The following is a 12345-nucleotide window of genomic DNA, read 5'->3' as shown; positions in this document are numbered from 1 at the left end:
AATTCACAAAAAAGCTAAGACGTCAGATTTGGCAGACCATTGGGCACTATTTCCTAAGACAAGAAATAAATATATATCTTTAATTCGGAAATGTAAAAGTGAATGTCATGAACGTTTAGATAATAAAATTAACGATGTCAATGACCTTAGATCAAAGTCTTGGTGGCAGGTAGTCAACTGATTTATAAAAACTGGGTTCATCGAACCATGGAATACCTCCTATAACAACAAATACTGGCACAGCATTCACACCTATAGAAAAGGCAAATGCACTCAATACTTAATTTGCTGAGCAATCCAAACTTAATGATCTTAATCTCCCACTGTCATTCATTAACTGAAATACCAACAGTATAACTAATATTATTCTACAGCCGAATGAAGTTAAAAACATACTTGACTCTTTCGATACTGCTAAATCCTCTGGCCTTGATCATATTAGTGGAAAATTATATCTAAAGAAATTTCTAACCCATTGTGTACTCTGTTTAATCATTCCCTTAGGTGTTTTACCTCCCCTTTGATTTGGAAACATGCTAATGTCTTAGCCCATATAAAAGAGGAAATAAGGATATTTATCACCCAATAATACATTCTACAGTAGATATCGCTTGTGTGATATATTTCATAATCTACTGTGATATCTCCTCAGGAGATATTGCTTTACATGAATTTGATTGGTCAGTTGAAAAGGAACTACTTTTTTTTATTTTTAAAGATCAGTTCATTTCTTATTAAAAGTAAATTTTTTTTATTAAAAATGAACTATTGTTATTCAATTGACCTTGATGGAAACACTGGGTCAATATAAAGGACTTTGCAATGGTTGAATTGCTGTCAAAAAATGATGTATCACTACGCGGTAATGTTCAGTAAAAGTGAAATCTACAGCAAAGAATTATATTTATCTATTTGTGCATGTAAGAAGGGATTAGGTGATAAATAAAATCTCCTACTTGATCAACTTATGTTGATATTTTTGATATAAAAAAGACTAGTAGGAGATTCTCTATATGTGTTCCTACCATTGCCCGATATCATTACTAACAGCTTTATTGAGTCCGAAACGTTGCCAGCACGATCCGAAAAGTCGCCATACCTAGTCCGAAAAGTCGCCAAACTGAGTCCGAAACGACCTTTGTGTTGAGTCCGAACTGACGCGGGACCGAAATGACGTGCAATCTGACTTTGTTGAACAACTAAGATTAGCCCGCCCGCTAACTTGAGTTCTTCAGATGACGAATTTTGTGACTAACAGCTTTTATTGAGTCCATTATTGAGTTCTTTATTGAGTGCGAAACGTCGCCAGTCAGAGTCAGAAAAGTCGCCATACCGAGTCCAAAAAGTCGCCAAGTAAGTCCGAAAGGTCGTCAAACTGAGTCCGAAACGACGTTTGTGTTGAGTCCGAACTGACGCGGGACTGAAATGACGTGCTACCTAAAATCCTTGAACGTTGTATTTATAAGCATGTCTTTAACTTCTTTCTAGACAACAACACACTTACAAAATTTCAAAGTAGTTTTATGACAGGAGACTTGACTATCTGTCAACTTCTAGACTTAAATGATTTTTTGTGGACCTATTATGCCATCGTCTATGTATGTATGTGTGTAGGCCTCTGTATGTATGCGGGTCACCTACAGGGTGCAATTCATAATCGATTTTCTTCAAACTTTGTCTATTTATTCCTTATACCCTAAGGATGATCCCTATTGTTTTTAGGTGCATGCCCGACCCCCAGGGGCAGAACCACCCCCATTTTTTGTATTTGTTTGTCGTCTACAGACCGCATTTCTTAATGTATCATTTTGAATCTTTGCATACTTATATTTTGTACCCTAAGGAACATCCCTATCGTTTTGGGTGCATGCCCAACCCCCAGGGGCAGAGCCACGCCTATTTTCTTTTTGTGTGTCGCCTACAGGCCACAATTCTTAAGTGATCAACTTGAATCTTTACATACTTATTCCTTATACCCTTAGGATGATCCCTATTGTTTTGGTGCATGCCCGATCCCCAGGGGTAGAGCCACGTCCATTTCTTGTATTTGTTTGTTTTTCGTCTACTGGCCGCATTTCTTAACATATCATCTCGAAACTTTGCATACTTATTATTTGTACCCTAAGGAACATCTCTATCGTTTGGGGTGCATGCCCAATCCCCAGGGGCAGTATTTTTGTGTGTCGCCTACGATCCACACTTTTTAATCAATCGTCTTGAAAAAATTTCATATGAATTCCTTATACCCTAAGGACAATCCCTATTGTTTTGGTGCATGCCTGACCCCCCAGTGGCAGAGCCACGCCCATTTCTTGTATTTATTTGTTTGTTGTCTACAGACTGCATTTCTTAACCTATCACCTTGAAACTTTGCATACTTATTCCTTCTATCCTAAGGAACATTGTTTGTGGTAAATGCCCAACCCCCAGGGATAGAGCCACGCCCATTTTCTTTTTGTGTGTCTGTATGTCACTTACAGCCTGCAATGCTTAATCGATCGTCTTGAAAACCTTTTTACACTTATTCCTTATACCCCAAGGCTGACCTCTATTATTTTTGGTGCATGCCCGGCCCCCTGGGACAGAGCCACGCCCAATGTTTCTGCGCCTTTTGAGTCGCCAACTGCCTGCAATTCTTAACAGATCCTTTTGAAAATTTGCATACCTATTCCTTATACCCTAAGGATGCCCCCTGTTGTTTTTTGGTGATTGCCCAACCTCCAGGGGCAGAGCCACAACCATTTTTTCTTTGTCTCTGTGAGTTGCCTACAGGCCACGATTCTTAATGGATTGTCTTTGTACTTGGGATATGTATTCCTTATAGCCTAAGGACGACAACTGCATGTCCCGACCCCCAGGGGCAGAGCCACGCCCAATTTTTGTGTTTATCGTTTACAGGCCGGAATTCTGAATGGATCAACTTGGTACTTGGTATATGTATGCCTTATAGCCTAAGGGCGTCAACTATTGATTTTGGTGAATGCCCCGACCCTCAGGGACAGAGCCACGCCCAATTTTTGCCTTTAGCTTCCGAAGGCCACAATTCTGAATGGATTATCTTGGAACTCGGTATACTTATTCCTTATACCCTAAGGACGGCAACTGTTTATTTTGATGCTTGTCCCGACCTCCTGGGGCAGTGTCACACCCTCATTTTTTGTTAGTATTTTGTCTTTAAATTTGGCTCTGATCATATTACAGCCATTTCATATTTCATTCTCTTCATTTTAAAAAGTACCATATCAATCAAAGCTGGAATGTGGACGTATATTGCAGCGTTAGCGATGCTCTCGTTATTGTAATGCAATCGATAAGGGTTATTATACGATAACGTTGTTCTGTGACATCAACAAAGCAATCGATAGGGTTTGGCATGCTGGACTCAGTCTTAAGCTTGATGCTGTCGCGGCCTGAGGCACATTGTACAATTGGTTTAAAAGTTATAAAACTGGTCGATCACAGTGTGTTGGTCTGGACAATGTCGCCTTGGAGTCATCATTCGTCACTTCCGGTGTTCCACAGGGCTCCGTTCTCGGACCGCTTCTATTTTTAATCTACATTAATGACATCATTGAAAATAATCAGATATCAAATTGTTTGCTGATGACACGTCTCTCTACTAAATGGTAAAAGATCCTTCGTAGAGGGAGAAAATAATGAATTCGGATATAGAGAAAATCAATGTCTGGTCCAAAAAATGACTGGTTTGCTTCAACCCCACAAAAACAGAATCACTAACAATATCTATCAAACCACACAATAACATACCACCACTGTTAAAATAAATGATGTGCAAAATCACAAGCTCTTGGGGTTTTTTTTCCAACACAAACTTAAATAGGATATCCACATAAATAATATTTGTAATAAAGTATCAAAATTAATCAATTGTTTAAGACCCCTAAAGTACAGGCTAAATAGAAAATCGCTTTTCATAATTTACAATTCTTATATACTACCGCATTTCGACCACGCCAATATTATTTGGGACAGTTGCACTAATCACCTAGCGAACCAACTATAGAATACCTTCAACTTGAACCTTACGCACTATTTGTGGGGCTGTAAAGGGAACTAGCCACCGTTTACTCTATCTCAAAACTGGTATTATTCCTTTGAACAAAAGAAGAAAAAGACATAAATTACAGACAATATATAAAATTATTAATGGAACGGTTCCAAATTATTTATCCAACCACATTAAATTAAAAACATCCCCATTCTTAGAAGCAAACCAGAATTACAATTCATTCTTTCCATCAGCTATCCGACTCTGGAACACCCTAAATCCGTCAATAACAAATGTCTTATCACTCTCAAAATTTAAATATACCTCTTTTATTATATTGGCAAGCGTAAAAATCAAATTATAAATACTAAACTAAGACTAGGCTGCAGTAATCTAAATTTTCATATATTTACAAGATATATTTCTATGTTCATTGTATTCAGATGCTCGCCATAGAACGTAGAACTTTCCACACTTTTCACAGATACATAGTAAGGCATAAATCACATTTTTCGATTTACAGTTCATTTTGGATTTTACTATCATAATAAAAGAAGCTGATAAAGGTGGTGCCATTGTGATAATGGACAGAGAATTTTACCGAGAGAAAATTTTGGAACTATTGAAAATTATCAGAAGATGCAAACTAACAAAGATACATTCGTGGGGGGGAAAAAAAATCTTACAGAAAAATATTCTGAAGAACTTGCCGATAAAGAGGTCAGCTATTTAACACAGTTTACACAAAAAACCTCAAAACTTTTATGGATTACCAAAAGTATACAAGTCCAAGTTACTCAACGAAGCGATTAAGAAACAAAACACAGAATATGTAAATGTTGCCGCACCAACGGACTTCAAAATGAGGCCAATCGTTGCTGGACCATCTTCACCCACGCACAGACTAAGTAACTTTATTGACATCATCTTAAAGCCACTGTGTAAGAAAGTTCCAAGCTTCCTTCGTGCCAGTGTTGATTTTTTTAATAATCTACCAGAAAAAGCGAAAGAAGACAAAATACTCGCATCCTTTGATGTCGTCAGTCTATACACTAATATTCCACATGATCTAGGAAAAGAAGCAATTTCATTCTGGCTAAACGAATCGGAGGCAACGGGGAGAGGATTTTCCGACTCATTTATTCTAGATGCTATAGATATCATCCTCAAACAGAATAACTTCAAATTTGATGACGTAGATTACCAACAAATTCAAGGAACGGCAATGGGTACAAAAATGGCCCCGACCTACACAAAGCTAGTCATGGGATACCTAGAACAAAAATTATATGAATTATTCGGAGAGAAATACTCAAGCGAAGAAACAAATATACTCAAACAAAATTTCAAAAGATTTTTAGACGATTGCTTCATCCTTTGGAATAAACCTGAAAGCGAGCTGATACAATTCCACGAAGACCTAAACACCCCTAGGACCATCTAGAAATCAGCCAGATTTCTTCAAGTTTAGGAATGTGACCTCAAAGATAATAGAGATCTGTTGAAGAGAATCTTGTCATCAACTTCTCAAAGATAATAAATTGTCGCCCAATTATTATCTATTTAGATGGTGCAGTGTTTAAGTGTCATATTACACTGCTCTATATTTAGAACGTACAAGCTACATGTAGATGGGTTTGAGATTTTCAATTCAAATTGAACTTAAATAAGGAAATAATAGAAAATAATCAAATTGGAAGTAGAAATAAACAAATTTAATAACAAATTAATATAATGAAAATAAAATTGATTCAAATATTACATAAAGTAATAATAAGATATAATTAGATGTAATATCTACTGCATCTTATTTTAGCCAGGTTATACAAATATCAGGTTCTATGAGACTTTTAATTCAAATTGAAATTGAATAAGAGAAATCAATCAAATTAAATATAGAAATAAACAAATATAATAACAATTTAGTATAATAATAAAAAAAAATGGATTCAAATATTACACAAAATAATAATAATAAGCTTATATAATGAGATGTAATACATGTATGTACAGCACCTTGTCTAAGCCAGGCTATAAAATATCTTACACTATTTTACTCATATACTTTGATATTGACCAATTTGATGTTAACCAATTAAATGATTTTGGATTTTTTTCCTGGGGAGATTACTATTCATAAGTAAAACAAGCGTTGTTGAGCACATTATCCTTGTATAACTCTTGCCAGTGGCACTTTACATTCACCTATGAATATTTATTTCCATAGAAAGGGCTCAATGTCGAAATATTTACGGCCTATTGAGCCATCGTACATGTATATTATATGTGAACACAGGGTACAAATTTACAAACTTATCAATTATTATTTAAGAAAATTGGATCCAAAAATATCTTATGTTGGTGCATAAATATGAACATTTAATGATTTTTTAAATAGAGGGAGAGGTTACCAAAAACATATTTAATATACAGCGTTGCCATGCAAGAGACGCCAACATTTTGCAAGAGATGGACAGAGAACAAGCTTTAAAAAAATGTTTTTCGTACAATCAGGTATCATAATGCAGGCAGACACGGTCTGAAGTATCGACTGGATTCAAGAACTTTGGGATATAAACATATAAGCGGACAAGATAAAAACGTGATTTCTCGTACAATCGGGGGCCATAAGACAGGAAATTAGGTCTGATATGCGCGAATATCAAAAGGAACAGAGATATTTGTCGGTAATGAAACATTTATAATACACTAAAATCTGATTAAGGTAACAACTCATTAAGTAATTATCAGAAATCATTAGAATTTGTTTGGCCCATGCTGACGTTTACTACACAAAACATTTAATATCATATATTTAGCTGTTTAAGTTATCAAATATCATTAAAAATCAACATAATTGTTCGTCTCAAGACCCTAAACTATGTGTATCACTCTAAAGTCAATCGAAATAATCATGATATAGGCGTTAACACGGTGTATAAATATAAAATCAATCAGCTGATAACTATCTGGCAGTAATTATCGGAATTCATTGAAAATCAATAGGCTTCTTCGTCTGATGACCTTAAAGACTATGTATATACTTAAAGTCAATCGGATATTTACTTTAGCCCCTAGCGCGTCCACCAAGGGCGTGGATTTGTCATAACTTTTTTTTTTGGGCGGGCGGGGGGGGGGGGGACGAACCATGGAACATCTGTCCTGGTGATCAAAATCATGGGGGGGGGGGGGCAGAGACCTATTCGCCCCCCCTTCCGATTCTAATGGGGGACCCGTCCCCCCCCCCCCCGCCCCTCCCTAATCCCTCCACAAGATTTATCAAAGTCATAAAGGGCCATATATGTAACTCTGGCAGTAATTATCGGAATTCGGTGAAAATCAGTAGGCTTCTTCGTCTCATGACCTTAAACATGGATATAATTTAAAGTCAATCGTATATTAACTTTACCTCTAAAGGGTTCACAACCTTGTGTTACATACTTTTACGCTATATTTCAAGTTTCGTCAATATCGGATGAAAATTGTGACCTTTAGAGTGTCCTCAAAAAATTGTGCACAGACAGGTGCGACTCAATATACAAAAATTAGGATCGGAGGAATATGAGCACTTATATTAAAATAACAGCTCTTGTCTAGTATTGGTGTTCTTCCTGAAATAAAAAAAAAACATGTTATGTATTAAGTTGTTTAGAAAATTTGGTTTTAGTGCAGTTTCAATAGTAATAATATAATTGGCATTTTACTTTGCATCATGCTATTGTTTTCGTAGCAAGCAAACTGCAAATAATGCTTGCAGTACAAGAAGATATAAAATTGGGATAAATTGCTTACCTTGGAGTAGAAGTTTGTGGTCTTGTCTTCCGACGCCTTCCTTTTTGAGGGGTTTCATTTGGTTTGCGCTTAGAGGTTGTAGATAAGGATGTTGTAGACGAGGTTGTTGCAGATGTGGTTGTTATTGTTTGAGATGATGATTGTACCTTCTTTTTGTGTCGTCCAATTTTGTCTAAAAGTTCTCCTGATGGAATAGGTAAGATAACGGAAAGATAACAAGTATTGCAGGCCGACAATGAAGAGCCGATTAAGATTCCTGGCTAACGTTCAATAGTGAGCGGAGATACCGATTTCAATGGCAGAGAATTTAGGACAGAATAAAGCTCGGTGTAAAGTCATGACTAAGTTCAACAATAAGCCAAGGGCGTGATAGGGCCTTTGAGGGTAGGCAGACCAAAGTTAGGGCACATTGACACTTGGTTATGGGATTATGATTAAGTCACAAAGATCCGAACATGAACATAGTTAGCTGGCATAGCTGCAATCAAGAACTAAACGACCTGTGAGTAAAGAAAAACAAGCATCAAAAGGGACTGGTATTCCTTACAAAGGGTACCTGCCAAGTTTCATTCGATTCTGTTCTCTAATGAGGGTAGGGGTAGGGAGGTAGAATTGAAAGTAGACTGACAACCCCAAGAACGAGACGACGATCAAAATACACTTTAAGCCAGGCCAAGGAAACTAAGACAAATTAGTTGATTCTGAATACTATGGAAATATTAATCCGTCTGTAAAATCTATTCTGGAAGTCATCCGTGGAAATCATGGTCTAATTGAGCTTGTATGGGGCCCTTACATCATCAATGAAAAACGGGCATTGTAGTATCTCTGGAGTTACTTGGAACAAGGGAAGGGCAGCAGAAAAAGGGGGCACAATATTCGATGGCACATTTTCAGAAGAGAGGGCACATAGCCACCCCTGCTCCCTCCCATATACCTTGTTAGGAAATCTCATCGGATTCGAGCGTTATCAACCATTTCGAGTTTCTTTTGTTTTTTCATTTATGAGGGCAGGGTAGGCAGTTGACTACCTGGCCAGCATGCCTCTGCAATTAGATTTTTTGCTTAGGTTATACAGAGTGAAGAACAATTTCTGTGCTAGATGTTTAAGAAATAAGTTAGATGTGAAAGTAATTAATAAGTGTCATCTATTTAGGGACACCAGCCTCAATGCTGATTTATTAAATACAACTAGATTAATGTCAAGTCGTCATTTGTCCTGTCTTGGCTTGTCCAAAAAATAGGCATTGCGAGTTCTACTGTTTACTGTTGTAACAGCGGTCACCGCTGTTGTAATGGACCGTCTGCTAGTCTTTCCTACAGACCATGTAAAAGACAACGGTCCGCAAAAATGAATTTTGGCACCGCGGACCCTCTAAACCTTGATACAGGCTCCTCCACTTCATTAACCTTAAAACATTGACCAATAACTATGGGTTATTCATTATTAAATGGTTCACTGCATATCTGACAAACAGGCGATACTGTATCCATCTGTGTCTCAACATCTGAATCATTTTGTGCCACGTGCTTCAAAAGGCACGACCAGGTTCTGCAGTGACCAGACAGTGGCCCCAGTCAACATACCCCCATGCCGCTACCACAGTGAACTAGGAGACACTCCAAATGAAATTTAGTTTATACTGGATGAAAGTCATTGTATTAGGTCCAAGGTAGGAGTATCATTAATCTCCAATCCCTAATCGGAAATCTAAATCCCAAATTGGAATTTCTCCTATATTGACACAGGGAATCACTTAATCACTAAAATATGTAAAAAAATAGATTCAGCTACCTCGAAAACATATATTTTGACACCAAACTTGATCCTTAAGTAAAATTCGAATTTTCCCGCCAAAACTGACCACCATCTTGAATAACCCCTATTATTGACTCAGCGGTAACACTTATCACAAAAATGGAAATGGATTCAGTTACTCCGAAAACGTATATTTTGATACCAAACTCGATCATATTGTGATAATTGGGTAGAAATTGGAATTTACAAGCACCAACTGCCCGCACTTTTGCTATCTTGCCTGGACTAATACTGGCCCAATCCTCCAAGACATCTAACATTGGTTGTCTTGCAGAATTGGGAATATTTCCATTACACTTTGAAGCCTACCAACGAATGCTCACTTATTACAGGAGACTGACTGATATAACTACTCTCCCTCTATTAGCAGCAGCCTACAATCAAGACGTTCACATGTCTAATACTAATTCAAAATTTTCATGGACCTCCTCTATCAATACTATACTTAACCAGTTCAAAATTGATAAAAGGTTTTTAGGGACCAAGACACCTAAGCAATCTTTAGAAAATATATTCAATAATCACTATAACCAGTTGTGTAGTTTCCAAAATCAAAAATTAAGAACCTGTTTTAAATCCAAACCAACCATTGATGGTGTGCTGGATTATCTAAATGTAGTTAGAAAGAAGGACAACAAAATTGCTCTAACAAAACATCGACTTTGCACCCATAACCTAGAAATAGAGAGACGTCGGTACAAAAACATTCCAGTAGAGCATCGCCTTTGCCAAATGTGTTCATTGCAAGTCATAGAAGATGGGGAGCATTTTCTAATGAAATGTGATAAATATCTCCGCCTTCGCAACTCCTATTTATTCCCAGCCTTTAATAATACCCCAACAATCTCAATGACTTTTTTAACCGTATTTAATCCTCCCCCACCACTTGCAAAAGCTGTTGCAGCCTTTGTTCATCTCGCATTTAAGGAGAGAATTAGATAATTCCATAATTTTGTTCTTTTAATCTCCCACATTGAGATGTAATTTATACACAATGTTTAAAGACATGAGACAAATAATCCTATTTATTTTATGATCAGTAGTGGAATACCACGTTTTATCAGTGAAATAAAAGTGTTATTCCACTGGCTAGCAGTAGTGCATGTTGTTTTTACCTAAAATGATTGTAAAATCATAAAATAAATAGAACATTTGTCGTTTTGTCGTGAATAATATATTTTATTTCATCTCTAAGCAAGAAAACGTTTATATTTTCACGAATGCTTCTCGATGAAATAAAATATGTTCTTCACTCTAAAACGACAAATATCCTCTATTGATTTTCAATGATTTCCGATAATTACTGCCATAATTATGGCCCTTGATCACTGAAATATCCTGTGGACGCTCTAAAGGATCAAGTTAATATCCAATTGACTTTAAATTTCTATACTGTGTTTCCATTCATGAGACGAAGAAGCCTATTGATTTAAATAATAATAATGGTACACTTTTAACGCGCTAAACTCCATACACTAAGTATATGCTGATGACATGTTGGTTTATGTGCTATAACAGTTTTACATCTCATAGTATTCTTTAAACAGGTGTGTTTTTTAATAAACTCTTGACTTGCAATAAAGTTTGTGCATCTTTAACTTCTGATGGTTGTTTATTCCAAAATGTTGCTGAGTTATACTGGAAAGATCGCTGTCCAAATAATCTTAATTTGACTTTTGGGATACAAACTAAGTTTTGGTTAGCCGATCGTAGTGTTCGACTAGGACGATATTTTGAGACAAGTTCCGATAGATAACTTGATGCGGTTTGGTGAAAACACTGATATGCGAGTGAGAGGATTTTAAATTTCACACGGGCCTCCACTGGGAGCCAGTGAAGTTCCCTAAGTACTGGCTTTATATGTGCACACTTTCTCGTTTTCGTCACAATTCTCCCTGCCGTATTCATGGTCCGTTGCAGTCTATTTTTGTGTAAACAATATTTTATTTCAGAAATTTATGAAAAGGGAACAGGCAAAGCCTATATTACCCCTCTCCTCATACAAGGAATATAAAACATATAATATACAGATCTTCTATGTACATGTTGAGCGCAGCTATTACCCTCCTCGGACAGATTACTCCCGCGCATGCGCGAATCTCAGTCTAATTTCCGATGAGTAATCTGCGCGCGCGAAGTGAACTTTGTCCGGACTAAAATAGATTACCGCGATGATAATCCGCCTAATCTTACTCGGTATTCACTATGGATCAGTGCGTTAGTATTAGTCATTTTAATGATTACATTTTAATGAATTTTGTGACCGTCAGTTTACTTGTCGAGCAAATCGGAGCAAATCGATACGGAAAGAAAAGTATCACCGCATTTAAATACCAGAAAAGAGGAAGTAGTAGAAGGGCTTTTGAGTTATAAAGCAGTTTCCGTCGAGAGGTCTACATGACATACTTTGTGAACCTACATACGGGTCTCTAAAGCGCGGCCCATACCGCCACGACTTGCCCAGACTATACCCAACGCAACGTCTTGTCTCAGATAATCAGTGCAGTGTGGACAGTCCCACAACCACGATTCAATCGATTTCTGTCGCATCGTGGCCCGTCGGCCTGATTGAACATGTTCAATCATAGTCGGATGCAGTTGGTTGCAGTCAGAACTTATCGTGTTTGTGTGGACACTCATACGACGCGATCAATTGTCCTACTTTTATGCTTCCGGTTTACTTTTAGAATCACTAGCTAGAGGGAAGTGGCGTAACTCACGACGC

The sequence above is a fragment of the Patella vulgata genome, chromosome 4, assembly GCF_932274485.2.
Source record: "Patella vulgata chromosome 4, xgPatVulg1.2, whole genome shotgun sequence".
Lineage (NCBI taxonomy): Eukaryota > Metazoa > Mollusca > Gastropoda > Patellidae > Patella > Patella vulgata.
Note: the sequence above shows the minus strand (reverse complement) of the source record.